The 26,832-nt window shown below is 37.2% G+C and overlaps 1 protein-coding gene and 1 non-coding gene across 2 annotated transcripts in view; one reads left to right on the forward strand and one right to left on the reverse strand.

Moving 5' to 3' along the window:
- SLC2A13 (solute carrier family 2 member 13) overlaps window positions 1-26,832 on the forward strand; it is a 341,466-nt gene that overhangs the window by 122,221 nt on the left and 192,413 nt on the right. The gene's annotated exons all lie outside the window — the stretch shown is intronic.
- LOC123640911 lies at window positions 8,542-8,676 on the reverse strand. The gene has a single exon (XR_006736140.1). It is a non-coding gene; the product is annotated as a small nucleolar RNA SNORA67 (small nucleolar RNA).

Consider the following 26,832-nt stretch of genomic DNA (forward strand, 5'->3'; position numbering starts at 1 on the left):
CCCTCCATTGGGATTTATCTGGTGTTTTTCTCACGATTAGACTGGAGTTACAGGTTTTGGGGAGGAAGACAACAGAGATAAAGTACTATTTTCATAACATTATATCAGGAGTATTTGTTATCAAGATGACTTATAACTACAGATGTTGACTTTGACCCACCTGACTGTGTCCTTTGGAACCAAGTCTTAGTATAGCCCTCAGTTGAGGAATGGGGATTTGTGTCTACCTCCTTGAGGACAAGTATCTACATAAATTATTTGGAATTCTTCCACATGGGATATTTGTCTCTTCTCTTTCCTTTATTTATTTATTCAGTCACTTATTCGTATCAGTGTGGATTCATGGATATGTAGTTGATGGTTTGTATTATATAATCCAATATACTTTATATGTTTTGTTTCATAAGTTGTCTAGCTTTGGCCACTGGAAGCTTTTTTAGTTGACCTGTATATCCTTTCAACATACTCTTATTATTGTGGATTTTTGTTTGTTTGTTTTGTGTTTTGAGCATTTCCTTACTTTCTGGCTATAGAAGGAGTTTCTTGTGTATTTCCTGTCCTAGTCCTAGAATCAGAGGTTTCTCCAAGTTCCTTTACTGGAAAATGGTATTAGATACCAAGATCTGAGCTCTTGGCGTGCACTATGCTACTTGGGTGTTATTGCTTCTCAGCCTTCTAAGCTGATAGAGAAAGGAAATAAATGTGTATAAGTCCATTTAGATACACATCTCTCTTAATATTTCTATATGTAATTATCTGTGGCTATATTAAGCTAAACATGAGTTCATACTGTTATTTCTAAATAGTAACAGTAATGTACATGGCGTGAGAACAGTGGGGAAAGGAGACAGTGCAGCTGACAGAGAGGAGAGGAAGAGGATGAGTAGGACAAAGTACTAAATTTAAGAATTTAACCTTTGTATGTCTGTCTCTGTCTCTCAGGCAATGTTGAAAATTTATTAACTTTAGGAATTTTTTATATGTGTAATTTAAACATAAGATGAAGAAGGCCAATATTTGTGATATGAGTTGGCTCTATGATAAAAAATAATACCGTAACAAATATCATAAAATTCCTAAAAGGATTTTTTACTATTTTTTTTCTTTTTTTATATGGTACCATATGTTGGAATCCAGGGTGAGACAATTAGGCTAGAAGGGAAGGAGGAGGAGAAGGGAAGTTTGGAAAGGTAGAGATCAAGAGGTTGATCAATTCCTGGAATAATATTGCTGCCCATGGCCTTTTGGGATTTCTACTAAATGTATTTTGCATTTTCATATTTATGAATGGGCATGTGTTAATCATGTTCCCTGTACTAAGAGACACCAGGCCAGGTTTAAGTAAGAGGTGTGTCTTTTATTGACTCTGTAACCTTGGGCAAGTTCTTTCTCTGATTCTTAATGTTTTAATTTTAAAGTGGGAATAGCAATACCTATCTTGCTGAGTTGTTGTGAGGATTAAATGAGACAAAGTGTGTAAAGGATTGAGCTCAGTGATTTACATAGAATAGAGATTGCCAAATTTAATTCCCAGCTTGACTTGTGTGCTCACTACCATTGAAAGGTTTTTCATTCATTTGCCTGGTATGTCTTTGGGAAGCTGTATTGGTTCTATGCCTTCTTGCAAAGTTAGGTTATGACTTAGGTCTAACCAGCATATGTGTTTCAAATTTATTGACTGCCCTGTTGAAAAAAATTAGATATTTGATTCACTGTACACTTTTACCTCATTTTAAGTAAGTTTTATGTATAAGAAACTGAATGTAAAGACAATTCAACAGTAGAGTTAATTGAGTTCCCATTATACATTTGAAATTATTCAACTTGCTCTCCAAGTCAAATTTGTAACTGCAAGTTACAAATATGGTCACATCATTTAAATTTATTTTCTGTTGAGTCATTTGAACCCTTACCTGTCTTATTCAAGAAGTCCATTATCTGGTTATGGTTGCAAACGAACCTTAGAATTATTTTTTCTAGGTCTATGAAATATGACGTTGGTATTTTGATGGGGATTGCATTGAGTCTCTAAATCACTATGGGTAGTATGGACATTTTAATAATGGTGATTCTACCAATCCATGTGCATATGGTTTTCCATTTGTTTCTGTTGTCTGAGATTTCTTTCCTCAGTGTTTCATAGTTCTCTTTGTAGAGATTTTTCACCTAGTTGGTTAAGTATATTTCTAGATATTTTCTTTGTAGTTACTGTGAATGGTATTAAGTCTTTGATTGACTCTAGATTGACTGTTATTGGTGTATAGGAATGCTACTGATTTGTGTACATTAATTTTATAACCTGAGACTTTACTGAATTGATTTCTCAATTCCAGGAGTCTCTTGATGGAGTCTTTGGGGTTTTCTAGATATAATATTATATTGTCAGCAAAAAGTGATAGTGATAGTTTGACTTCCTCTTTCTCGATTTGGATACTCTTTATTTCTTTCTCTTGCCTGATTGCTCTGGCTGGGACTTCCAGAACTATGTTGAATAGAAATGGTGACAGTGGGCACCTTTTTCTTGTTCCAGTTCTTAATGGGAATGTTTTCAACTCTTCCCCATTCAGTATGATGTTGGCTGTGGGTTTGTCATATATGGTTTTTACAATTTTGAGATACGTCCTTCTGTGCCTAGTTTGTGGAGGGTTTTTATTATGACAGGGTGCTAGATTTTGTCAAATGCTTTTTCTGCATCTATTGAGATGATCTTTGTTTTTGCTTCTGCTTATGTGCTGAATCATATTTATTGATTTCCATATGTTGAACCATCCTTGGATCCCTGGGATGAAGCCCACTTGGTCATGGTGGATTTTTTTTTTATGTGCTATTGAATTTGGTTTGCTAATATTTGATTGAGGATTTCTGCATCTATATTCGTAATTGATATTAGTCTGTAGTTTTCTTGTTGTATCCTTTCCTGGCTTTGGTATCAAGGTGATACTGGCTTTGTAGAACGAGTTGGGGAGTATTCTCTATTCTGCATTATGGGTACCAACTCTTCTTTATAAGTCTGGTAAAATTTGGCTGTGAATCCATCCGGTCTGGGGTGTTTTTATTTTGTTTTTCTTTTGAAAGATGTTTTTATTATTGCTTCAGTCTCATTGCTCATTATTGGTCTGTTCAGGAGTTCTGTTTCTTCCTGATTGAGTCTTGGGAGGTTGTGTGTTTCCAGAAGTTTGTCCATTTCCTCTAGGTTTCTGAGTTTATGTGCACAGAGATTTTCATAGTATTAATATTTACAGATGATATTTTGTATTTCTGGTATCAGTTGTAATATCTCCTTTTTCATTTCTGATTGAGCTTATTTGGTTCCTTTCTCTTCTATTCCTGGTTAATCTAGGGAGAGGTCTATCAGTTTCATTTATCTTTTCAGTTTCATTTATCTTTTGGTTTCATTGATCCTCTGTATTTTTTTTTTCATTTCATTTAGTTCTGCTCTGACCTTAGTTATTTCTTTTCTTCTGCTGGTTTGTTCTTCCTTTTCCAGTTCCTTGAGATGTGTCATTAAAGTGTTAATTTGTGATCTTTCTTTTTGATGTAGGCATTTAAAGCTGTGAAATTTCCCTTTATGAGTGCTTTTGCTGAGTCCCATAGATTTTGGTAGCTTGTGCCCCTTTACTGTTCAGTTTAAGGAATCTTTTGATTTTCATCTTAATTTCATTATTGACCCAGTAATCATTCAGCAGCAGGTCATTTAATTTCCATGATTTTGTATAGAATTGAGTGTTTTTCTTGTAGTTGATTTGTAGTTTCATTCCATCATTATCACCATTTTGAGAATTACTCCAACCTCCAGCCCACCACCTGAATTGTCTAGAAAATCTGGGTGTATACTCAGTCCACAGGGTGGGAGACAAGTGGGAACTGCATCTTATTGACCCATTACTATGCTGGAACCCACTACCACTGAGATGGGCTTTCTGATTTCTGCCCAGGTTGCAAAGATGTTTTACCTGGCTACCATGGTATGTTAGTTTCCTATGGCTGCCATAGCAAATTACCACAAATTTAGCAGTCTGAAACAATTCTGGTTTATTATATCACACCTCTGCAGGTCAGAAGTGCTGGGTGTCTTGACTTGTTTCTTTGCTTGTGTCTCCAAAGTCCAAAATCCAAGTGTTGGTAGTCAGCCTAAGCTCTTATCTGGAGGCTCTGGGCGGGAGGTAGGGAATGTGCTTCCAAGGCTCCTTCAGGTTGTTGGTAGAATTCATTTCATGCAGTTTTAGAATTTGAGATAACTGTCTTCTTGCTGAAGTTCATTCTCAGCTTCCAGAAGCCACGTGTGTTCTTGGTCTGTGGTCCCCTCCTTCCTTCCTCAAAGGCAGCATGGTAAGTTGGGTTCTTCTTACCCTCCAAGTGTCTCTGGCCTTACCTTCCATCTCATCTCTCTTGCCATCTTCTGCACCTCTCTTAGGACTCTTCTGCCCCCCTCCTCTGCTCTTAAGGGCTCAGATGAGTAGATTGGGCCTACCCAGGTAATCCAAGACAGTATCCTTATTGTAAGGTCCAAAACCTTAATCACATGTTCAACATCCCTTTTGCCATGTGACGAACAAAGATATAATAGATAACAAAATAAAGGCTAGTAACTATGAAGATTCCAGGGATTAGGACATGCAAATCCTTGTTGTGGGGAGGCCAGTGCCTCTGCCTACCACACCAGGTCACAGCTCTTTTTGGGTCATACTCCCAGACTCCATATTGTGCAGTAGCCAGTCCTGAGGCACCTCCTGCAGTAGCCACGCATTCTGCTCTTCTGAGCCTTCTCCGTAAACTCTCAAATCCTGGTGTTGAGCACAGGCCACTAGCCTAGGTGTTTTTCTTCCTGAGAGTGAGTGTGTTTATATCAGAGATCTTGTTTCATATCCCTACCCAAGGCTTCTGTCAGGAGACCTCCTGGTCTGCTATGAAAACATCTCCCTGCCCATGTTTCCCTAATTTTACCACTCAGGGGCTGAGAAAGGGGTCTTGGTTTGCTGGCTCTCAAAACCTGCCGCCTTATGTGGGTATATTTCCTTCCTCCCTATGAATGAGCTGTGTGTGACAGGGATGGAAACTCCCCCAGGGAACTGATGAGTGGATTAAATGAACCAGGGTATGGGAAACAGAGCGATGAGGTGTGGTTATGAGCACATGCTCAGAAGACAGAGTGCCTGGACTCAATGTCCATTTCTGTTGCTAAGGAGCTGGGTGACCCTTATTAAATACTTAACCTCTCTTTGGCTCAGTTTCCTCATCTGTAAACTTTGTTGTTACAAGAATTAAATTAGCTAATAGATCTAAATGGCTTAAAACAGTGCTAAGCATGCAATAATCACACAATAAATTATTGTCATTTGTACAAGGAGCAGAATAAGATGGTGGTTAAGGATATTACATTGAAATTAGGCTACTTGGGCTTAAATTCCACCTCCACCAATTATTTTATTTGTGCCTTTGGAAAAGTTAAACTTTCTGTGTTTTAGTTTCCTTATCTGTAAAAAGGGAATAATAATAATTATTCCTGTTTCTTAGAATTTTTGTGTGTGATATTATATAAGATAATGAGAAAAAATTCTGGTACTTTGTAAGTGCTTAATTATAGATTCAGTACATTTCTTTAAAAAAAAAAAAACCCACAATGATGGCTATTGAGGGTTTCTTCTCTTTGGAGGGGACTTTATATATATATCTCAGGGGTTAAGGCATATTAGGGATGTCATTAGCCCCTTCAACAATCCATCTTAATATAAAAGCCTCAAATTTATCTATCCTACTATGCAGCATGCCCAAGGCTTAGATATATAGATTCAAGAACCTTTGAAGATATTTGCCTACAGGGCAACTCTGACTTTCAAGTTTTGTTAATGCTATCAGCGCCCACTCACTGTTTGGTTAAATGTTGTTTTTGTCTCTCTTCCTTGGTCCTTGGAGATAACCATTACTTTCTTAAGAAGCTAGTACTGCATTACAAATAATATGCATTGGAATTTTTCTGAGATTCTAGTTGTTGGAGTAATCCGTATACTATTCTGGTTGAAGCAGAAGTTGAAACTAGCATTATTGATAAACCCCTACTCAATGAGCATTGCTTCTTTAAAAATGAACTTTATTCCTGATTATATGTAACTGTTTTAGTTTACAGAATTTTATTTGGTGAATTATGTCTAAGTGTCCGTGTTTAGAGTAGTGGTTCTCAAACTTTTCTCTCTGCCCCTCTGCCATTATATCCATCATTATTCACTGGGGTTGAGGGTAGAGGTGGAGCTCAGAGCACGGCAGTGAGCTGATATGCATGTTAAGGGAGGCCCCTGCGCACTTAAAAATCACAGACCTGAATTGTTGATCCCTAGTTTGTGTTATAAGTAACCATGCTTTACACTGCAGATTGGCATCTCATCTGGTCTGTTTTCTGCTCTGTGCTGCTCAATTCCTGTATAGAGGGATGACTTCTTTTTTTCTCTGTTAAATCATTGTGTGGGTCTATAAATGTTCAAGCATAGTATAATATATCACCACAGTTCTGTTTGATCCAGTTTATTTTGAGGCATACATTTTTTGGAAAGTTGTCACTTTTTTAAGTTAATTTTTATGTTACCCTTGATTACTGCAGCCTTTAGAGACCAGGAATTAGACAAATACTGACTTGAGAAGTTGCAGAATGAATGAGTTAATTCTAACTTGTATCAAGTCAGGCGACCATCTTTGAAGAAAAAGATCAGAATCTCTCTGTGAGCCATGTAAGACAGAAATATTTCTCATCCCAGTGTCCACCTACAAAAGGTTTTTCCTCTGATGGCATACTAGTAAGTTGCATCATTGTGTAACCTGAAATTGTTCATTGTGAAGCATGGTCTTCTGAGGTGTTTTTTATGTATGGTTAATTGTGTTTTTACCATCAGCAGAGTTTGAAATAGGTCCTCTGGGAATTTTAGTTCATTAGTAATGCCCCGGTGTATGTTGCTAATGGGTTGCTGTTGGTGAAAAAGTAGATAGAATTTTAATAAAATGCTATTGGAACTGCTAGGTAGACTGATAATAAAGGGTTTTAATAGCTGTCTTTGAACTAGTATCAGACATTCATCCATTATAAAAGCAGTAGAATCACTTACTTATTTTTAGAATGTAATTCCCCCTCTGCCCAATTTTCAGATAAGCTTAAAAACTCTTATATATAAAGTGATAGAATAAACAAATATTTATTTGCAAGTCACAAACATATTTCATGCCTTTTAAGTCATCTTTTTGGAATAAAGGGAGGTGTAAGTAAATGAATGACAAAAAGAAATTACAATAATAACTATTACTGGAAAGAACAAAAAATTTGTCTTTGTTTAGCAGTTTGTTACAAAAACCTTCTAGAAATTTTATTCTTGAAATTGCTAACACATGTTTACTTTTTAGTGATGCTGCTCCAGATTAAGAACCATTGTGATTTGTAAGGTTGGGTACCTAATAAACATGTCAGCTGTTTAGGCTCAACAACTATTTCAAGTATTCCAACTCAATTTAGTAGAGAAGAATCATCCCAGAAACTTGTGGTTTACTTAGTATGAAATGGATATTTGTGAGTGTTGGTTAGTGAAATGGGGTAAGATAAATAAATGGCTATTATCCCATGTGTTGTTGAAAGTGTTTCAGTGTTTCAAGTATTCAAACTAGGTGTTTTCCTCCTGAAAATATATTGTTTTGCTGAAATAGTGTGAGCTGAAGATAGATGTGTGAATACATGTGAACAAAATTTCAAACTAGGTGGTTTCAGTCATCTAATAAACATTTAACTATTTTTTATTTGCTTTTTATTTTTATGTATAGTTTTCTGAAAACAGCATTCAAATTGTACAATGAACAAGCCTTGGCAATATTTTACTTCTAACTGGGTAATATAGTACTTACTAAACTTACACTTTATAAAGATATAAATCTCTAGCTGTAGTCTCAAAAGGAAGAGAAAAATGCGAAAATATAGAGCATCATTAACAAATATACATGTTTAATTCTGTTCCCAATACTTATTTGACATGTAATGATAAGGTTTTATCTTCATAAAAGCTTTTTAATGAACTACAGACCTCTAAGTCAGATAAATGCTCCATATAACATTGTTTTTTCCATTTTGCCTCCAAAAATGGTTTTTATTCATTTGGGAAAAAAAAAAAAAAAATAAGACAAAGATGTCCGTTCATGGACTTCCTCCCCTTCCTGCTCCAATTCCTTCTCAGATCCAGGATTGGACTCTGACAGGAGCCAACAGTCCTCTCATATGAGGTCAGTGGCCTTGAGGGGCATGTCCTCAATGGATGTGTTGTAGCCGGTCTCCATGTCCCAGAAGGTCCTCGTGTCTTGTTCTGTCACTATGTTGGTAGCCACACCCTCATGGTCAGAATCTTCACTGTGGCTGATCTATGGATGCTGTTTTCCTTGTTGATGGGAAAGTCACGGTTGATGACTGAAGCAGCCTGCTGCACATCAGTGCCTCTGACCCATATCAAGAAAGATGACACCTTCAGCATGTGGACGGGGAGACAGGGGACATATTCTGTCCAGAAGGGACTTGGGCATATATGTAGGCAGTCAAAGGTCAAAAGGAAACATCCTCTCACCCACACAGACCTAGGGCATGCCAGATTTTATCCCAAGTGGCTATATTTTTAGGGAGGTACTAGTAGGTCCCTTGGAGAGGGGATCACCTTGGAAGAGCATACTATTTAATATCCATGAGTGAATCAAATAGGTAAAAAGACAGTAATATCCTTCCATAGAAAGTACTGTAAGGTCACTAACGTAATATTCTATAATGATTTTCTTACCTACAGCCTTGTGTAATCCTTTTATAAGCTCTGACTATCAGTTTCATGATTCTGCTGTAGGTATTGTTAACCTACTCACTTAGCCATAGGACTTAAGCAAGATGTATTGATGTTGCATCACTTATTTTTTGTGCTAGTTGTATTTGCGTTATATATTTCTTGAAGCCTCTTTAAATTCTTGCGTGTGTGTAATAAGGTAGATAAAAGTAAAATGTCACTGTATAAAAAATGCTAACAGCCAGGAGAAAAGGAGCAGCATGCTCCATTATTAAATCTGTGATGCTCATTTGAGAAAAGTTTACCATTGGTCTATGGAGAAATGCAGCTTTTCCTGATTTTGAGACCTGAGATCCAGCGTGCCCATTAGTCCTTACAGAGAGACGTGATACAGTAGGTGGACCCATCAGCAAGTTCTTTGAATAGTATAACTTCAGTTCTCTATTTTCATATTATACTTAAAGCTCAGTTTGAAAAAATAATATTTTCAGTAAAATTCTAAAGGATATATGATTTATTTATTCTCATTTAATTTTTTTTAGCAAGATATAATTCATGTACCAAAAACTTCACCTTTATTCTTTAAATAGTATAAATTTTATCCTTGGATCAAGCCTGCCTATCAACAGGTTGTATATTTGGTCCACATACTTTTGGCCCATCAGAGATTTGCCTTTTTCAACTAACAAAATATCATTATTTCTCTGGCGTTTAAAGAGAGTGAAAAATAGCTTTATGAAATTCTTTTCTTCTTCCTTCCTTGTTTCCTTCCTTCCGTCTCCCCCCCTTTCTTTCTTCTTTCTTTTTTTTTTTTTTTAGAGGCATATACACTATACTCAGCCATTTCATACAAGTCAGAATCCTCACACATGCTAGGAATTTTTGTAACCCTACTGTGTGCCGTCACTGATATTAATTAATACCTTTTAAAATCTATTCTGCATGTTCACGTTCCTCAGTGGACTTTGAACTCTTCAAGGGGGTGGATTGTGTCATATCATTCTTAGAGTATCAAGGACCTAGGAGAGTTCCTGGCTGATGACATGTGCTCACTTTTTTGTTGCTTGAAAGAATGAGTGAATGAAGGTAATTTGTTTTCTTTTTTAAGACTTTCAGAGGAAATTCTTTAACTTCATTCATTCATTTCATGCTTAATAGTACATATTGCTTACATATTTATTTTTGTTGTTCTTTGGGCCCATCTCTTGGACTATTTTCAGCTGTGATAGGCAAGATCTCATCTTTGTGTTTGGGATCAAGGCAGTAGAGGAATATATAGTACAGACTTTGTAGTCAAACAGAGCTGGGTGTGATTGTGGCGTTGCCTTGTTAATGTGGGTTGTTGGATACGTTACTTAACCTCACTGTTGTCTCTTCATTTGTACTGAGTATGAAATAGTACCCACTACATAGGGTAGTTGGGAGGATTGCCTGCGACAGTACACATAAAGCCCTTAGCCTGGCATCTAGTAAGTGCTCAATACTACATACAAGTTTTTATTGTGGTTTATATTCATATAGTTGGTTTTTCTCCTCTTGTTAAATAAGCCTGCGTTTTTTAACCTCATGATTTTAAGATCCAGTAGTTTAGTTATTCTCCTTAATTTCAGTTGTTAGCTGAAAAGATGTTTCTACTCTAGTGAAAATGTGTGTGGTAGATCAGTAAGATCATCTAGTTGAGAAAATTACCTAGTTGCTAGGTTAAATTTTTGCTTCGTATTATTAATTATGAGAATTATTTTTTTTGCTTTGAAATTTTATGATGTTTACCCAGTTATTAAGCTTAGTGAAATAAATTCTCAACAAAAATGCTGCTTCGGAAATTTTCATTGAGATGATTGACATCTTAGAAATGTTATATGTATTGAAGAAATGGTCAAAACTATTTTTATTTCAGACCAAATTCACTTTGCCATTATGTGCAGAATTTCAGCAAATCTAATTTTATTTATAGACTTCTACATCCCAGTGGTGCTAAGTGAATTTTGCAAGATTGTAGTTTCAGTGCCTTGAATGTTATTAAGTCCCAAGAATAAAGAGTGCTGACTTTAGATGTCAGAAGACCTGCATTCTCATTCTGATTCCCTCAGTTATTAGTTTGTGACCTTGAGCAAGTCATTTAACTTTACTGGGTTTCATTTTCTTCATCTTTTCCTGTGTTCTCTACCTCATAAAGTCATTGGGAGTGTGAAATGAGAAAATACGTAAGAATGGTGAAAACTATGGAAATGTAAGATATTATTTTTTGTATAAGGCAATTTTCAGACAAGATTATAACATGTAAGCTAAGACAGTAAAAATACAGCTATTCACATGAGTTTTATTCCAAATCAGCTTCAGAAGTATTCAGGAAGTGTTTTTAATGAATTTTTATAGCTCCTTTTGAAAGAGTATTTGCGAAGTTGCATAATTGCTTGTTAATTGTTTCCCCCTCCCCAGTGTTTGCTGGCAGTTTGGATGTTAGCAATGTAGTTCTTTTTGTTAAGGCCCGGTTTGGGGAAATGCCAAAGTCAGCAGATAGGGTTGAGGAAAACTTTCAGAGAACAGCTGAACACACTAGGTTTATCTTTTGAGTATGTGAGTCCAAGAGACGTCTATTTCCTCAGCCATGTTGATATTTATGTATGTTAGCTCACTGTCACCTGAGTGTCCCTCACTGTCTCTTCTCTTGATGAGGACCTGGAGCTTTTGGACATTGAGTAATGCGTTGCAGCCTGTGTGTGGAACTAGTTGGCCAGTCAAAATTTTTAGTGCTTACTGTTGCACTGAGATTAAGTAGCAAGTGGAGTTTATGTACTGAATTGTGTCCCATACAAATTCATATGTTGAAGTCCTGACCCCAAGTTAGTATATGACTGTATTTGGAGTTAGGGCCTTTAAAGATGTAATTAAGATTAAATGAGGTCATATGAGTGGTCCCTAATTCACCATGACTGGGTCCTTATAAGAAGAGGAAGACATGTCTGTAATCCTAGCACTCTGGGAGGCCGAGGCGGGTGGATCGCCCGAGGTCAGGAGTTTTGAGACCAGCCTGAGCAAGAGTGAGACCCCGTCTCTACTAAAAAGAAAGAAATTATCCGGCCAACTAAAAATATATATAGAAAAAATTAGCCAGGCATGGTGGCGCATGCCTGTAGTCCCAGCTACTCGGGAGGCTGAGGCAGTAGGATTGCTTAAGCCCAGGAGTTTGAGGTTGCTGTGAGCTAGGCTGACACCACGGCACTCACTCTAGCCCGGGCAACAGAGTGAGACTCTGTCTCAAAAAAAAAAAAAAAAGAAGAAGAGGAAGAGACACCAGAGGTTTGTGCACAGAGGAAAGGCCCCGGGGGACACAGCAGGAAGGTGGCCATCTTCAGGCCAAGGAGAGAGAGGCCTCCAGGGAAACCAAGCCTGCCAACACCTGGATCTTAGACTCTAGAAAGAACTGTGAGAAAGCAAATTTCTGTTGCTTAAGCCACCAGTCTTTGTTATTTTGCTGTAGCAGCCCTGGCAAACAAATACATGGAGATCCTGGGTGCTTGGCACTCTGGATGTATGTGTTGGCCACTGGGATTGTAAGAAGCACATTAAAAAGCCCCTATGATTTTCATGTAAATTCAGTTTCAATTTGAATTTAGTAGAGGTTCACAAATTTTATAGTTTGTAACTTTTTTTTTTGAAGGTAGAAGTGATGGCAAAGCTACTTTTGGTATAGAAAAGACAAGGAGGGCAATATTTGAGATAGTCCATTTATATGCTTACTTTTATAATGTTGATAATTTGATGTACTTTTCCACTCTTAAAAATCTGGAGGACTTAATACAAATGGCTTAAAATGTCTTCAAGAGAGATGCACATGTTCTTATTCATATGTGGGAACTAAAAACGTTGGCCTTGTGGAAATAGAAAGTAGAATGATGGTTACTAGAGGCTGGGAAGGGTAGCATAGGGGGATGAAGACAGGTTGGTCAAGGGGTACAAAAATACAGTTAGATAGAAGGAATAAGGTCTAGTGTACGAAAGCACAGTAGGGTGACTATAGTTAACGGTAATTTATTGTATATTTCAATATAGCTAGAAGAGAAGATTTGGAATGTTCCAGACACAAAGAGATGATAAATGTTTGAGATGATGGATATCCCAATTCCCCTGATTTGATCATTACACGTTGTATGCATATATCAAAATATCACATGTACCCCATAAACATACAATTATTTTGCAATACATTTTTTTTAAAGAAACCATGTAAATTCTTCTTGTAGTTGTTTTTTTGTTTGTTTTAAATCATGGTGCTTTCTCATATTAGTTAACTGACACTGAGTGTTGTTTTGATGTTAATATTAGTGAAACAATCTAATTTACATATGAATTTTTGGGAAAAATAACCCTCATCCATTAATACTTTTTAGTTGGCTCAATTTTGATTTTCAAACATTGAGTCCTATTGTTATGGCTGTTCATTAAAATGGCCATTTTATAGATAAGACAATGGTACTACCTTTTTATGTATGGTATTATACTGTTGTAAAATGCTCCCACACGTATCATCTCATCTCATCCTCTCAAAAACCTGTTGAAATTAGCATTACTCTCTTAATTTTCAGGTGACGAAATGATTCCCAGAGAAGTTAAGGTACTTCTCAGAGTCACACAGTAAATTCATGGATCCCGTGTTTCCTGACACCTCGTTCATTTCTCTTTTTCTGTTTATTATGCCCAAGTAGACCAAAAGCTCAAGGACTGAGAAGCGCATTTGACGTGTATGGAAGAGTACGTGTGTACGTGTGCTTTTGTGTCTGTGTGTTGTGTGTGTACTTGTGTGGTGTGAGACAGAATGTATATTTCCCTTGTTTCTAGTCACTCCTTTTTCTATTCTGGTAATTTTGCAGCAAGTATTTTATTATGGTGATATGTGTGTGTTTTCTTTCTTTTTCTATCTTCTCTGTGTGTGTACACATATGTATGTGTAACAATATGAAAATACAGCTTAAAGCAGTGAGATTAGTTCTTATTATCTGTAAGTTTGATGGCGGGTTGGGTTTAACTTTTAGCTGAAAAAACAATTTTTTTGAATGTCTGCAGTTGTTACTTCTTATTTCAGTAGATACCAGAATGTTTATTAAAGTTAAAGGATGAGACTTGACTACATCATAATCAGTTTCTCTAGAAAAACATCGCATGTGGTTTTCAGTCTCCTAAGTTGTCTAACAGTTTAGGAAGGTTATGTGTTAGTATTCAGATAACTATTAAGCTAGCTCATTGTTCTGCAGACCTAATGCTGAATCCCTGTCTTTCACGTTTCCTAGCAACTGACTCACATGTGCAAGATGCAGACATAAAGCCATCAGGGACTTGCTCTGCATCTCTCAAACAGCATCTGAGAAGTGGTACCTAGACTGCATTGTTTCTCCTCACAGTTTCTGCTAAAAGCTTGCCTTTTACATTTATTAGCTTCTAAAATAGGTTAGTCATAAAAGATATGCATGAAAAATTGAGTAGTGATGATGAAATATTAAAGTCAAATTATTGGAAATTTTTATCAGTAGTAGTTTTTCTTGAATAGTCATTCCTATTTATGTATATCTTGAACTGATGGTCACTGTGATAAGAAGATGAAATAAATTCTGTTTTATATTTGAGAATTAAGATCTTTATTATTAGAAGGTTATTCCTCTTAGATGCCTAAGTACTTCATAATTGCAAGATAAGATGCATCTTCAGGGTTTTTTTTTTTCTTAAAAGAAAGAAGGGCAATGTGCCTTAAATGTAATGTTTATATATATATATATATACACACACACACACACACACACACACACACGATTGGCAAATTGTAGCTTTGTGAGCTAAGTGATAAATTTCATTTTGGTTAAGGAAACAAAAATAACAAACACCCAGCCCAAGTGTTTCTTCATGAGAAATTGGTGGTAATTTGATGATGTTCTAACACATTTTAAAAATAGAAACTATATGAATTTGTAATTTTATGCATTATATTTTTATTGTCATTTAATCATACTGCTTAATTTTGCTGGTCCAAAATGTAAAATATAATGACCTATACCTTAATAATAATACTACTAAGCATGTATGTCTTGGAAAATATTAGTACTCTAAGCTCGTTGAGCTTTTTGGATGATAAGAATCTTAAGGGTCATCTCTTCCATTCTTGACTGTTACTCTGCCATTTGCTGTAATTGACCCTAGGAAAGGACATGAAAAGGAAGGAAAAGAGTGATCAGGGAAAGTGGCAAAATAGAGAAAAGTGAAAACTACAAGGAAAGATGAAGAGTGATTGAAGGAAAATGGCTCTGACCAGTAAAAGGCTGCTACATCTTTCTCTCTACCATCTCTATAAAGTAATATTGTCTTTTTCTCCTGCCCAGTATTGAGTTTGCTAATCAGGTTAGCACCTATCAGGGAGGGGGAAGTAGTGTTATCCATGGAATATGCAAAGTGAAGATAGAATAAGGGTAGAAAGCACAGCGTAGTCACTTGGGTCCTTAAGTGTGAGCTGAACACCAATTTTCCTCATATATAAAATGAAGGCTCGGACTAGATCAGGTCTTTCCTAAGAGTCAGTCAGTGGAACTGGTCCACAGAGTTTTCTTTGATTTGTAGCCAACTAAGAAAACTAAGTTTTGTTTTGTTTTAATCTGGTTTATCATGTAGTCTTAAACTTCATGGAGTTCAACCAAGAAAGATTTTCTTTTTCTCTAGTCACTACACCCATCTATGCTTTGTAGAACTGCCCATCATTTCCATTTCTCACAGATTGCAGAGTTCTCAAATTCTGTTCTTCCTTTTTGTAAGTCCATTTGCTTCAAAATTTCCGTTTCATATCTGAGTTAAAGCTTTTTCCTTCATCTCAAATGAGCTCCAAATGGCATCTTTGTCCTGCCTGATGGTAGTTGTTCAGGACACTTTAGTGCTCTGTTCCCACTTTCCTCTTCCATGTCCCCCCCATCCTCCACTGCCTTCACACTCCAGCTATCTCTCCTGGAAGCAGACTCAGGGGAGGTCAGCCAGGACGCCTCACAAGTGCACGCTGAGCTTGGCAATGAGATGTTGGTCCCTCCCAGTCATGCAGGCGCCTCCCATCTTTATGGATGATCTTCTGGATCCTTATTGATTGGCTTGGGATGTGAGGAGCAGCCCTCTCCTCACATGGGTACTGTCTTTAGAATGTAGGCTACTTAATTGCCCCTTTGTCCTCCACTGCTTTGGGTGCTATTCACAGCATCAATTTAGGGCAATAAAAATATGTCTTAAAGGTATCCATGTAACAAAAACATTTGTACCTCCTTAATATTTTGAGATAAAAAAAGAAATAGAATATTACTTTTATAGAGATGGTAGAAAGATGTAGCAGCCTTTTACTGCTCACCATCCTATTATTTTTTCAAGTGTGTTGGTATAAGGTTGCCTGGTATTCTTTCTTTGAAAGTGCAGTCCCTTATTTTAAAATTATGTTCTTACTATTTTATTTTTGTTTTAATGAAATGGCAATAGTAGATAGTAGTTGATTTGTTTTTGTTTCTGATGGAAAAAATAAAAGCTGCCAGCCCTTATAGCTCACATGTCTGATTTTGTGAGCCCAGATGTTCTCCAGGCATCCTTTCTCCTCTTCCTTGATTTTGGTTATGCTTAAGATCTGAATAAGATGCATTCTACCATTGCCCCAAAACTGATTTAAAAAGAAGAGAGAAACAACAATTGTAGCAGAGATTGTAGCTTTATGCAAAATACTTTCCACCGCTGAGTTCCCTTGGTGTCTGGCTTGTCTGATCTCCAGTGCCTGAGCAGTGGGTTGCACCTGAGACCTTGCCCGGGGCTGACTGATGTGGGGGTGGGGAGGGAAGGGAGTGGGGCCTTCTCCTGGGTGGGGAAGGCAGGGGTGGAGTGGCTGGGTGCCTTTTGTTCACAAAGCCTGTAAGGGAGCTGACATAGCCTGAGGGGACCTGAACCAGGGGAGAGAAAGAGGGCTCCACCTGGCAGCTGACTGGGTCTATGCAGAAGGCATTGCTCATCACCACCTGCAGTGATTGGTGGGGAATTAGCGGGGGTTGGAGTTACTTTGTTCGTTGGCTAATGAAACGTTATTTCAATGTTAAAAACACAGAAAAAGCCCTTTGGATGATGCTAGTAGCTGTTTATGAAATGTATGATTCAACGAATGTGTGAATGAATGAGTGAGTGAATTTTGAGGGTGGGCAGCAGAAGGTTGGGTGGGGGAGGGGCACAGATAGATGCTGGGTCAGCTAGGATGATGAAAAAATAGAGAAGAGTTGGGCCTTATGGCTAGGTTTGTGAATCTAATACAGTTGAGACTAATTTGGGTATGAGTGTGCATTTAGGGGTTTGAAAACCTCTAATACATTGGCTCCTACATGAAATTTTGTTGTATAGACAGTTGGCATTGCTTTAAGTTTCTAAACTGTAATCATATCATGCATAAATTAAGTATGGATATTAATATAGTGAAATATCCACAGCATAGCTGCCAATAGAGGGCAATGGAAGGCCCCCACAGTGTCACCTCTGTGAGCCAGGGACACCTAGTTGTGGTCCTGGAACAAGGGTTGCAGGAATCCCTTTGCTGTCTTTTGCCCTGTTTCCATAGCACTGTATCGTCTGGGATGCGCTGAGCTACCATTCCCACACTTTGGTAAAGCCAGAAACACAAGAGTGGGCACAATCCTACTTGTACTTTTGATTATGTTGTTAAGTAGAACTCCTACTCGGAGGAGAAAGTACTGCTAAAACAGGTGTAAGAAGTTAAAATCTAAACTCGCTATGTAAAATATTCATTTCTCTATCATTTGAATGTTATCCATTCACCCTCTGAGCATTTATTGGGTGCTCTGTGTGCTTTGCACTTCTCTGACCCCAGGCATAGTGTGAGAAGACAGTTCCTACTCTGTAAGAAAGAACTCACCTTGTAATGGGAAGGAGATGAGAGATAAGCAAGTAAATAAAGAAAATACATGTAAGACCATTTCAGTTCATAAAAGGAGGTAGTATTTGAGAGATGTTGCTCCAGAATGCATGATGACAGGTGTCAAGAGAATGTTCCACAATAGAACTAACTCTATGTAAAACAAAGAAGTCCTAGATTTTGAATAATATTTTCTCCTCATTGGCTTCCTTTTAAAAGCCTGAGCTATAGTCCCAACAGGAAAAAGTGCAGAATGAAACTGAAATGTGACCACCCCCCCCCAAAAAAAAGAAAAAGTGTTGAGGCAAGAATAATGGATTACTGGGAGCATGTTTACATTATTTAGGAGCTTAATGTATATTACAGTAATTTCTCATCTGTAAAATTTCCCAACAACTGTGGCAATTTTCTTTTTGTTTACCCATACCCTCATCCTCTTCTGGATCATGGGGATTAATTTATTTGCTATGGATTCTCTCAGCTAGAACATTAATAGTCTTCCCTACAATGTATTCTTATGCTGGAAGATTTTGTGGGAAAAGTTGTTTATACGGCCATGATATTTTTAGATCCTTCCATGTCAAGCTTGAGTCTTCTTTTGAGACCTAGTTTCAGTGTCATCTGTTTTGTGTAAATCCTTCCCCGACATTCTCCCTAACCAGCCAGAGCAAGGCATCCATTTATGATTATTGATCGATTCAGAAAATATTTATCGAATGCCTACTACATGCCAGGCACAGTTCTGGGCACTGAGGATCTAGCAGTGAACGAAAGGAAGCCCTCTTAAAGTTTCATTTCTAGTGGGGAGAGGTGACCAACAAACACATAAATGTATGAATGATAGGAGGGGGTAAAGGTTAGTGAGTAATGGTGGTAATAGGTAAAACTAAATGAGCAGTTAAAAGATGGTAAATAATAGTGGGGCAAGAGGGCTACCATTTTTCTTCTATAGGTTAGCCCAGGAAGGTCAGAGAGGTGGCATGTATTCAAAAGACTAAAATAAGTGAGGAGAGTGTGCCATGCAGCTACCTGAGCTAGTGTGGCTAATGCAGAATGACCTGAAGAGCTTCAGAAGGCAAGATCAGAAGAGCAGATTATGTAGAAACTATAAGGATTTAGGCCTTTATTCTGGAATGGGAAGGGAAGCCGCTGAAGGGTTATGAGCAGAGGACTGACAAAGCATACTTGGGTTTAGAAAGACTCACCTTGCTCCTGTGTTCAGAGTGGAGTGGAGAGAGACAATGGTGGAATCAGGTCCCTTAAATTGGAGGCAACTGGAATAATCCAGGAAAGAGCTATGGTGGCCTAGCGTATTGCTGGGGGTTCATGAGAAGTGTTAGAGTTGGCAGTATTTACTGATGCATTAGATGTGGGGTATAGAAAAAGAGGAATTAAAGATGATCCAAAGTTTAAATACCTAGAGATGATGCAATTTTAAGCTTTGACCATAAACTGTAAATTTAACAACCTGTTTTCCCCTTTGGCAGCTTTTATTTATTTACTTGTTTTTAATATAAAAATAGCCAAATTTGGCCGGGCGCGGTGGCTCACGCCTGTAATCCTAGCACTCTGGGAGGCCGAGGTGGGTGGATCGCTGGAGGTCAGGATTTTGAGACCAGCCTGAGCAAGAGTGAGACCCCGTCTCTACTAAAAATAGAATGTAATGATCTGGCCAACTAAAAATATATATAGAAAAAATCAGCCAGGCATGGTGGTGCATGCCTGTAGTCCCAGCTACTCGGGAGGCTGAGGCAGGAGGATCGCTGAAGCCCAGGAGTTTGAGGTTGCTGTGAGCTGGGCTGACGCCATGGCACTCACTCTAGCCTGGGAACACAGCGAGACTCTGTCTCAAAAATAAAAAAATAAAAAAAAAAATAAAAACAGCCAAATTTATGAAGAGGTAATTTACACAGTAAGGAACACGTAAATATATGAAAGGATCTTCATTCCCACTATTTAAAGTGATATAAATTAAAACAATGATAGCTTTTTAAACTATCATGTTGTCAATTATTAAAAAATTGATATACCAATGTGCCAACAGTATGAAGAAACAATTCCTCTTTTACATATTATTTCTTGGTGGCATTTTATATTGGTACAATATTTTGAAGTGGCAGTTTAGCAATGTCTATTAAAATATAGCATTTACACAACTTTTGACCCAGCAGTTTTATGTCTGGGAATCTGTTTTAAAGGAACATCCTCTCATATATGCAAAGGTATGCATAAATAGAAGATTATTCATTGTAGAATTGTTTATAATAGTAAAAATCTTGTAACCATCTAAACATCAGTACAGAATGAGCTAAATTAAGAATAAGCCGAAGAATTAATAGTGATGATTTTCACAGGGGGAGTTGAAAGATCATGGGAGAATTCCACTCCTTTTTTTTTAGGTGCCCTTATTTTAATGTTTTGCAGTATTAAAGTAGCACTTTAGCAATAAGAAAAATAATTGAGATATTTTAAAAATTATTTTTAGAAAAAGCCTTGCAATTATTTGAACAGAGTAATGATACCAAAGAAATGCTCACAAGTGGATACCAGCACTGTATTAAAAAAGATTAAACTGTAGTGATAAAGGATAATTTCAGTATTCCAAGGATGTTTTATGATTAGAAAATATATTTATAATTTATCAAAAAGTCAAAGAAAAAGTAGATTTGACCTTTGGCAGCTTTTAAACTTACCTTTGGGCTTTAAGAAAAACCAGTGTATAAATGTATAAAGGTATGTCTCAGATACTGTCTACACACCATTGATTCTCAAATGCATAGTTGTTGGCTCCAACAGCTCAAAGGGTGGCCATTGAGAGAGAGACTGGGAGAAGCAGGTTGTTACTATTTGGGGAAAGGGAGTCAAGAGTTTGCTTTTGACACATTTCATTTGAGATGTCTTTTAGACATCCAAGTGAAGAAATTGAGTAGACAGTTGGGTGAGCAAGTTTTTGGTTCAGAAGACAGGATATATTTGGAGGTATGGATTTAGGAGTCAGTAGTATATAGATGTACTATGATCTTTATACATCTCTGAATTATAGCACTTCATTATTTTGTCATTGTTTGCTGACATTAGATTTTTGAGGGCAGAGGCTACATCTTATTTGCCATTGTAATTTTTCATTCATTGCAGCCTAGCCATGGTGTGAAGCTCCAGGTTTGTTTTCTTTGTGGGTGTGATTAACTGGGTTTTACTTGGTGCGTTGTCCCGGGGAAGCCATTTTTTCTTAAAACGAAAAGGCTACAGTTTAAAAGCTGCCAAAGGGAAAATCAGGTTGTTAAGTTTATAGTTTGTGCTCAAAGCTTAAGATTTTATCATCTCTAGGTATTTAAATCTTACCTAGAATTGCTGATATCCTTACGACTCAATGAAATAACCTGGCTTTTCACAGCCCAGCTCAGTACACAGTCATAATCCAGGTGTAAGTGGCAGCTTCAGCTAAGACCAGGCTAGATGTCTTGTAGAAAATAAACCTCATGCAAACTCAAATGTGTAGAGTGTTGGCAACCACAGTCTTTATGCCTGAGATATATTCTCTTTGAAATTGGTTGGCCTCAATCATTGTGACCCAAAGTGGGCTCCATAGACTAGTCCCTGAACAAAAATTCCCCCCTTTTTTTGTTCTGCTACAGGTTAAATGCCGAATAGAGTGTAAGCATTTAGAAATTTTTATAGCAGCTGGTGACAGTAATTTTATGTCGGTGAATATAATTTATAAAGTTGCTGTATTTTGTGTCTTCTCACAATTTCATTTTTCTAGTAATTCATTTTGTATGTAATGAATGTTTCAGCCTACAACAAATTGGAAATCCAAAAGAAAAAAGAAAAAGGTCCTCCCTTACAAATAGTTTGAGAAGCAGTGTACTGGTGCGTTATATCAGTAAGCACATCGCTGATTGAAGGGTCAGTTAAGTCCCTGGAAGAAAGGTGGGTGAACATGCAGTAAATGGTCATGGATTGATATCTCTATAATATGTGAGTACTTTGAAGAAAATTCTGCTGTGGTCTGAATGTTTGTGTCTCCCCCCACCCCCAAATTCATATGTTGAAATCCTAACCCCCAGGGTGGGATTAGTATTAGGAGATAGGGTGTCTGGGAGGCGATTAGGTCAGGGGAGTGTCGCCCTCACGACTGGGATCAGGGCCTGTTTAAAAGAGCCCGAGAGGGACCCCTGGCCTCCATTTATGTGAGGACACAGCGAGGAGGTACTGCCTTTGAACCAGGAACTAGGCCCTCACCAGACACCGAATCTGCTGAGGTCTTGATCTTGGATTTCCCGCCCTCCAGAACTGTGAAGAATAAATGTTTATTGTTCATAAGCCGCCCAGTTGATGGTATCTTATTTTAGCAGCTCAAATGTACCAAGACAAAGTCTTTACCCCATTTTTCATACAGTTAGTGATTTATTGATGGAGGTATGATATGGTAGCATGAAAACAGGTACAGAATCACCACACTAAAAAGAACATAAAAGATTTGAAATTTTGTCTGATTTTTGTTGATTAACACATTGACTGCCACACTAGAAATTTTTTTTTTCCTTTGGGACCACGGTGTTTTATTATGAAAATAGAATAAAAATTTCGAAAACAAAATGATCCTTTCTAATTTAATGAAAAATTTGTTATTTTTTATTGTTGTCTGTACGTTAGTTATATGCAAGTTGAAAAACAGTTCACAAGGCTCCCAAGGTAGAGCCATGTGAGTTACATATGCTTCACGAGGCCCCGGGCTCAAAGCTAGCCTGAGTTAAATACAACTCACATGGCAGTTAGTGTGTTACACTGCCTGTGATTCTCAAGTCTGACCTTTAGTGGGTCAGTTATAAAGTATATGACCACTGCTGGGTTTTGTAAATATTTTCTTTTAGCATCCAAGCTTTAGGTGTGTCTTCACACATCAGTGTGGTGTTTTATGGTTTCCTGAATACAAGCTTCTGGTCTGCAGTCTAGCTAGGCACTGAATTCTTAACCTTGTTTCTTAGTTTCTGGAACATTTTTATGCCTTTTATTTATCTTTTGACATTTCAAATGGAGGCTATCTAGAGACACACTGTGAATTAATAATCATTTTAGTCAGTGCCTTAATACTTCTCTTAACCATTATTACCTCCCATGAATAATTTTCATTTTCATTCACTAAGCAGAGGTAATATGCACCACAGAATGCAAATAATGGCTTACCTGGTAATTTCAGAGCAAGGAAATGAGCAGATGTGAGGAATACAAGTAAAGGGAAACTATGGAAATTCTATCAAGCCTGCTTGGCACTAAGAAAAAAATAGCAGGATGAGCAATATACAAAATACAGCACTGGGAGGAGAAATAAGGCCAGGATAATCATGGTTTCTGCTAGACAGTGAGTTTCAAGGTTGTTTCCACTTTGTTTTCTGTACTTTGGAATTTTCCAGATTATCAATATTAACTGTGTATTGTTATTATATTACTATTATTATAGAAATAGTTTGCTTATATCCCTTCCCCATACGTGTAAGTAACTTCAGCATAGGACAGAGAAGCAGGTTGGTGGATTTGGTAGTTTAGTTATGATATTCTTGCTTTTAGGGGGCTTAAAAATCATTGTCAAACTCTTCCTTCTTGGTGATTTCCCCAGTGAACTCCCATAAATTACTACTTCTGTCTTTGTGAAGATATGTGATAGCAAATCTCTGCCGGTTAGCACAAGAAAACCTGTCTAAGGGCTGTTTGTTTTGCTACTTACAAAGCCATAAAGATGTTGGACAAAAATCTCTGAATCCCTGTAGGATACTCTCAATTTTTAGTCCACAAGAACATTAGCCACTTAAAAAAATTCATAATTCCAGTATATTTAGAGGGTACAAGTGCAATTTTGTTAAGATATATTGTATGGCGGTTAGATCTTGGTTTTTAGTGTACCTGTCGCCCAAATAGAGTACATTGTTCCCTATAGGCAATATTTCATCCCTCGCTTTCCTCCCATCCTCCCCTCCTTGTGAGTCTCCACAGTCCATTATACCACTCTGTATGACCGTGCGTACCCACAGTGTAGCTCCCACTTATAAGTGAGAGCACGTGGTATTTGGTTTTCTTTTCCAGAGTTACTTAGCATAATGGCCTCTGGTTCTATCCAAGTTGCTGCAAAAGACATTATTCCATCCTTTTTATGGCTGAGTAGTGTTCCATGATGTATATATACCATAATTTCTTTATCTATTCATCATCAGTTAGTGGACACTTAGGTTGATTCCATTTCTTTGATATTGTGAATTGTGCTGAGATAAAATGTACGAGTTCAGATATCTTTTTGATACAATGACTTCTTTTCCTCTGCGTAGATGCCCAGTAGTGGGATTGCTATATCCGCTTTTAGATCTTTGAGAAATCTCTGTACTGTTTTCCATAGGGGTTATACTAGTTTACATTCCCCCCAACAATGTATAAGCATTCCCTTTTCATCGCATCCATGCCTACATCTGTTTCCAATTTTTAATGGACATCCTGATTGGAGTAAGGTGGTATCTCATTGTGGTTTTAATTTGCATTTCCCTGATAATTAGTAATGTTGAACATTTTTTCATATGTTTAGCCACTTAAAAAATTAACTGAGAGAAACTGTTGGCTCCTTTGAGGTAACATAATCAAAGAAATAAATGGTTTTGATTTTTAAAAATGAATTTTTAAAAAAATAATGGAATATATTTACTGGATATTAATAATCTCTGCATTAAACATTCCTAATTAGTGGTAATGATTGTCTAATAATTTACTTCCTCTATGTGTATAATGAAGAATATCATATTCTAGTTTTAGTAGATTTATATTTTAATTGGGTAGAAAAACAAAAGTCAGAAAACTTATTTCTATATCCTTTCTTTTATTAAACCCATTGTTTATAGAAGATTACACTTATTATTGCTCTGATGTCACATTTTATTAATATAAAGTTTGTTAAAAAGATAACATGACTCTATTCTCTCATTTGGGGGAGATGGGCTGTATTTTAGTGAGGCTGCTATTTGTTGCTCAGAGGACTTCTACTTTTATAGAGCAACTGGTCCTCGAGGAGTCACAAAGCAAGATGTTTCATTCACTCACTCAACAAAAATGTATTAAATGCTTACTTGTATCAGTTCTCTCTAGATGCCAGATACGCTGCCATGACAAAACCACGTGGTTACTGAGCTCAGAGAGCTCACAATGTAGTAGGGGAGACAACGTTAATAAAAACACATACATTAAATACTAAGGCCTCTGAAGAAAAGAACCATGTGCTCATAAAGACAATAATTTAGGTGGGGGCGGGGCGAGCATTTAAGGAAGCATCTCTGGATAAAAGGGCGTTCACCAGGGGCAGGATGAAGGCTGTGAGCCAAGGCCCTGGGTTGAGCCACAGCTCGGCATAGCTCATTAATTTAAAGGTACCTCTTCTCTTTGATCTCAAATGCTTTTACTCATTTTATAAATAAGACTTCCCTCTGGATGACTCCACTACCAAAAGCCAAATTGATTTGCAGAGATGATTTATCACCACTGAGGATAGTCAGAGCGCGCCATTGGCTCTGAAGCTGGTTCTGAAAGATTTTCAGATATATTTTGAGCTGAAATTAAGTTGAGATATATTTCAACATCATTGATATAATTTCATAACCTCCTTCCCAAGATAACTTTGAAGGAAACAGGTTTATAAGTTGTGGTTTTTTTTTAAAAATCAGCCACATTACTTAATAACCATTCTTGATGTAATGAGAATGCAAAAAGGCTGTGCCTCTTTTTAGAGAGGCCCAGTCCACTGCTTTTCTTTCTTGAAAAAGTGAAGATTGAGACAGAATAATCTCTGTAATCATGACAAATTGTATTTGGCTTAGTTTCTTTCAGATTCAGTGTCTGAAAGAAATTAGAGTAACAGTTTGATGTGTGGAAACATTAGGGACTTTGGGGGCTTTGAGGTCAGATAAGCATTGACCTTACCACTTACTAGCTCTTTGATCTTTGAAAAGTTACTGAGCTTCTCTGAGCCTTTGTTTTCTAATCTACCCATTGGGATTAATATTATACTACAGACCTCTTAGGGGGCAGTACAGATTAATTTACATGGAGCTCGAATCTAGTAGGAGTTGAATAAATATGAGCTCATACCTATCTTCCTCTCTCCAATCCCTTTATCCTTTTATCTTTTAACACAGATGTCAAACCCTATGAAATCCAGTCATTTAGCTTAAAATACATATGTTTTCATGCTTTCCTCTCTGATTTTTTAAAATTTAATTGTTAGGAAAACATGGTAGTGCATTGCATGAAATGGCAATGCTAGGGTTAGAGGTAGAGAAAGACAACATACGTGAGGTTGTCTACAGGTGGATTTCATTCTCCATCTTAAATATAAAGCCAGAAAGCATCAAGAGATGTTAAGTATCTAGGAAGGTGGAAGTTTTGGCTTTGATAAGTTGAAAAGTATACAATGAAAAGATCTTATGTAGACTATTTGATAAAGTAAATCAGTTTGGTCCTCCACCCACAAATGATATATTTCTGATTAAAAATTGAAACATTGTTATAAATAAAAAAAAAACCCCACCAGAAGTAACACTTAATGAAAATTATAATTGTAACTTGAAATGAATCATGGAACTAATAAATGTGTTCATAATATGGTCTACTTCAGCTAGAAGACATCTCTCTTGTTCTCAACTCCAGGTCATGAATTCACCCCTTATGACGCTTATCATTGTCTACCTTGATAAGCACCATCTACTGTGTAAGGCGAGGACCATGTCTAATTTATCTTTGAGCCTAACAGTTCATACAGAGTCCTGGCATTGATAGTAAATTGCAATTGATGGTAACTAGAAAGATGATGGTACATGGAGAGGTTAAGTGACTTGCCTGCTCTTGCTAATTTTGGATGTTGTTAATGGGGGCAATTATGTCCCTGAACTTGCTTTAGCGATGTCATAGTGGGTACCTGAGGTGATTATTTAAGGGAGAGCTTAATATAGATTAAGGTCTGTTTTCAGCCCTATTAGAAGGTAAGAAAATGAACTCCTGAGCAGAGCTGACACCCCATGACAATAGTGCCTCCCCGTGATTCATGTTTCTGAATAATATTGTCACTGTTTTGATTTATGAGTTATTATATTTGGG

The sequence above is a fragment of the Lemur catta genome, chromosome 6, assembly GCF_020740605.2.
Source record: "Lemur catta isolate mLemCat1 chromosome 6, mLemCat1.pri, whole genome shotgun sequence".
Taxonomy (NCBI): domain Eukaryota; kingdom Metazoa; phylum Chordata; class Mammalia; order Primates; family Lemuridae; genus Lemur; species Lemur catta.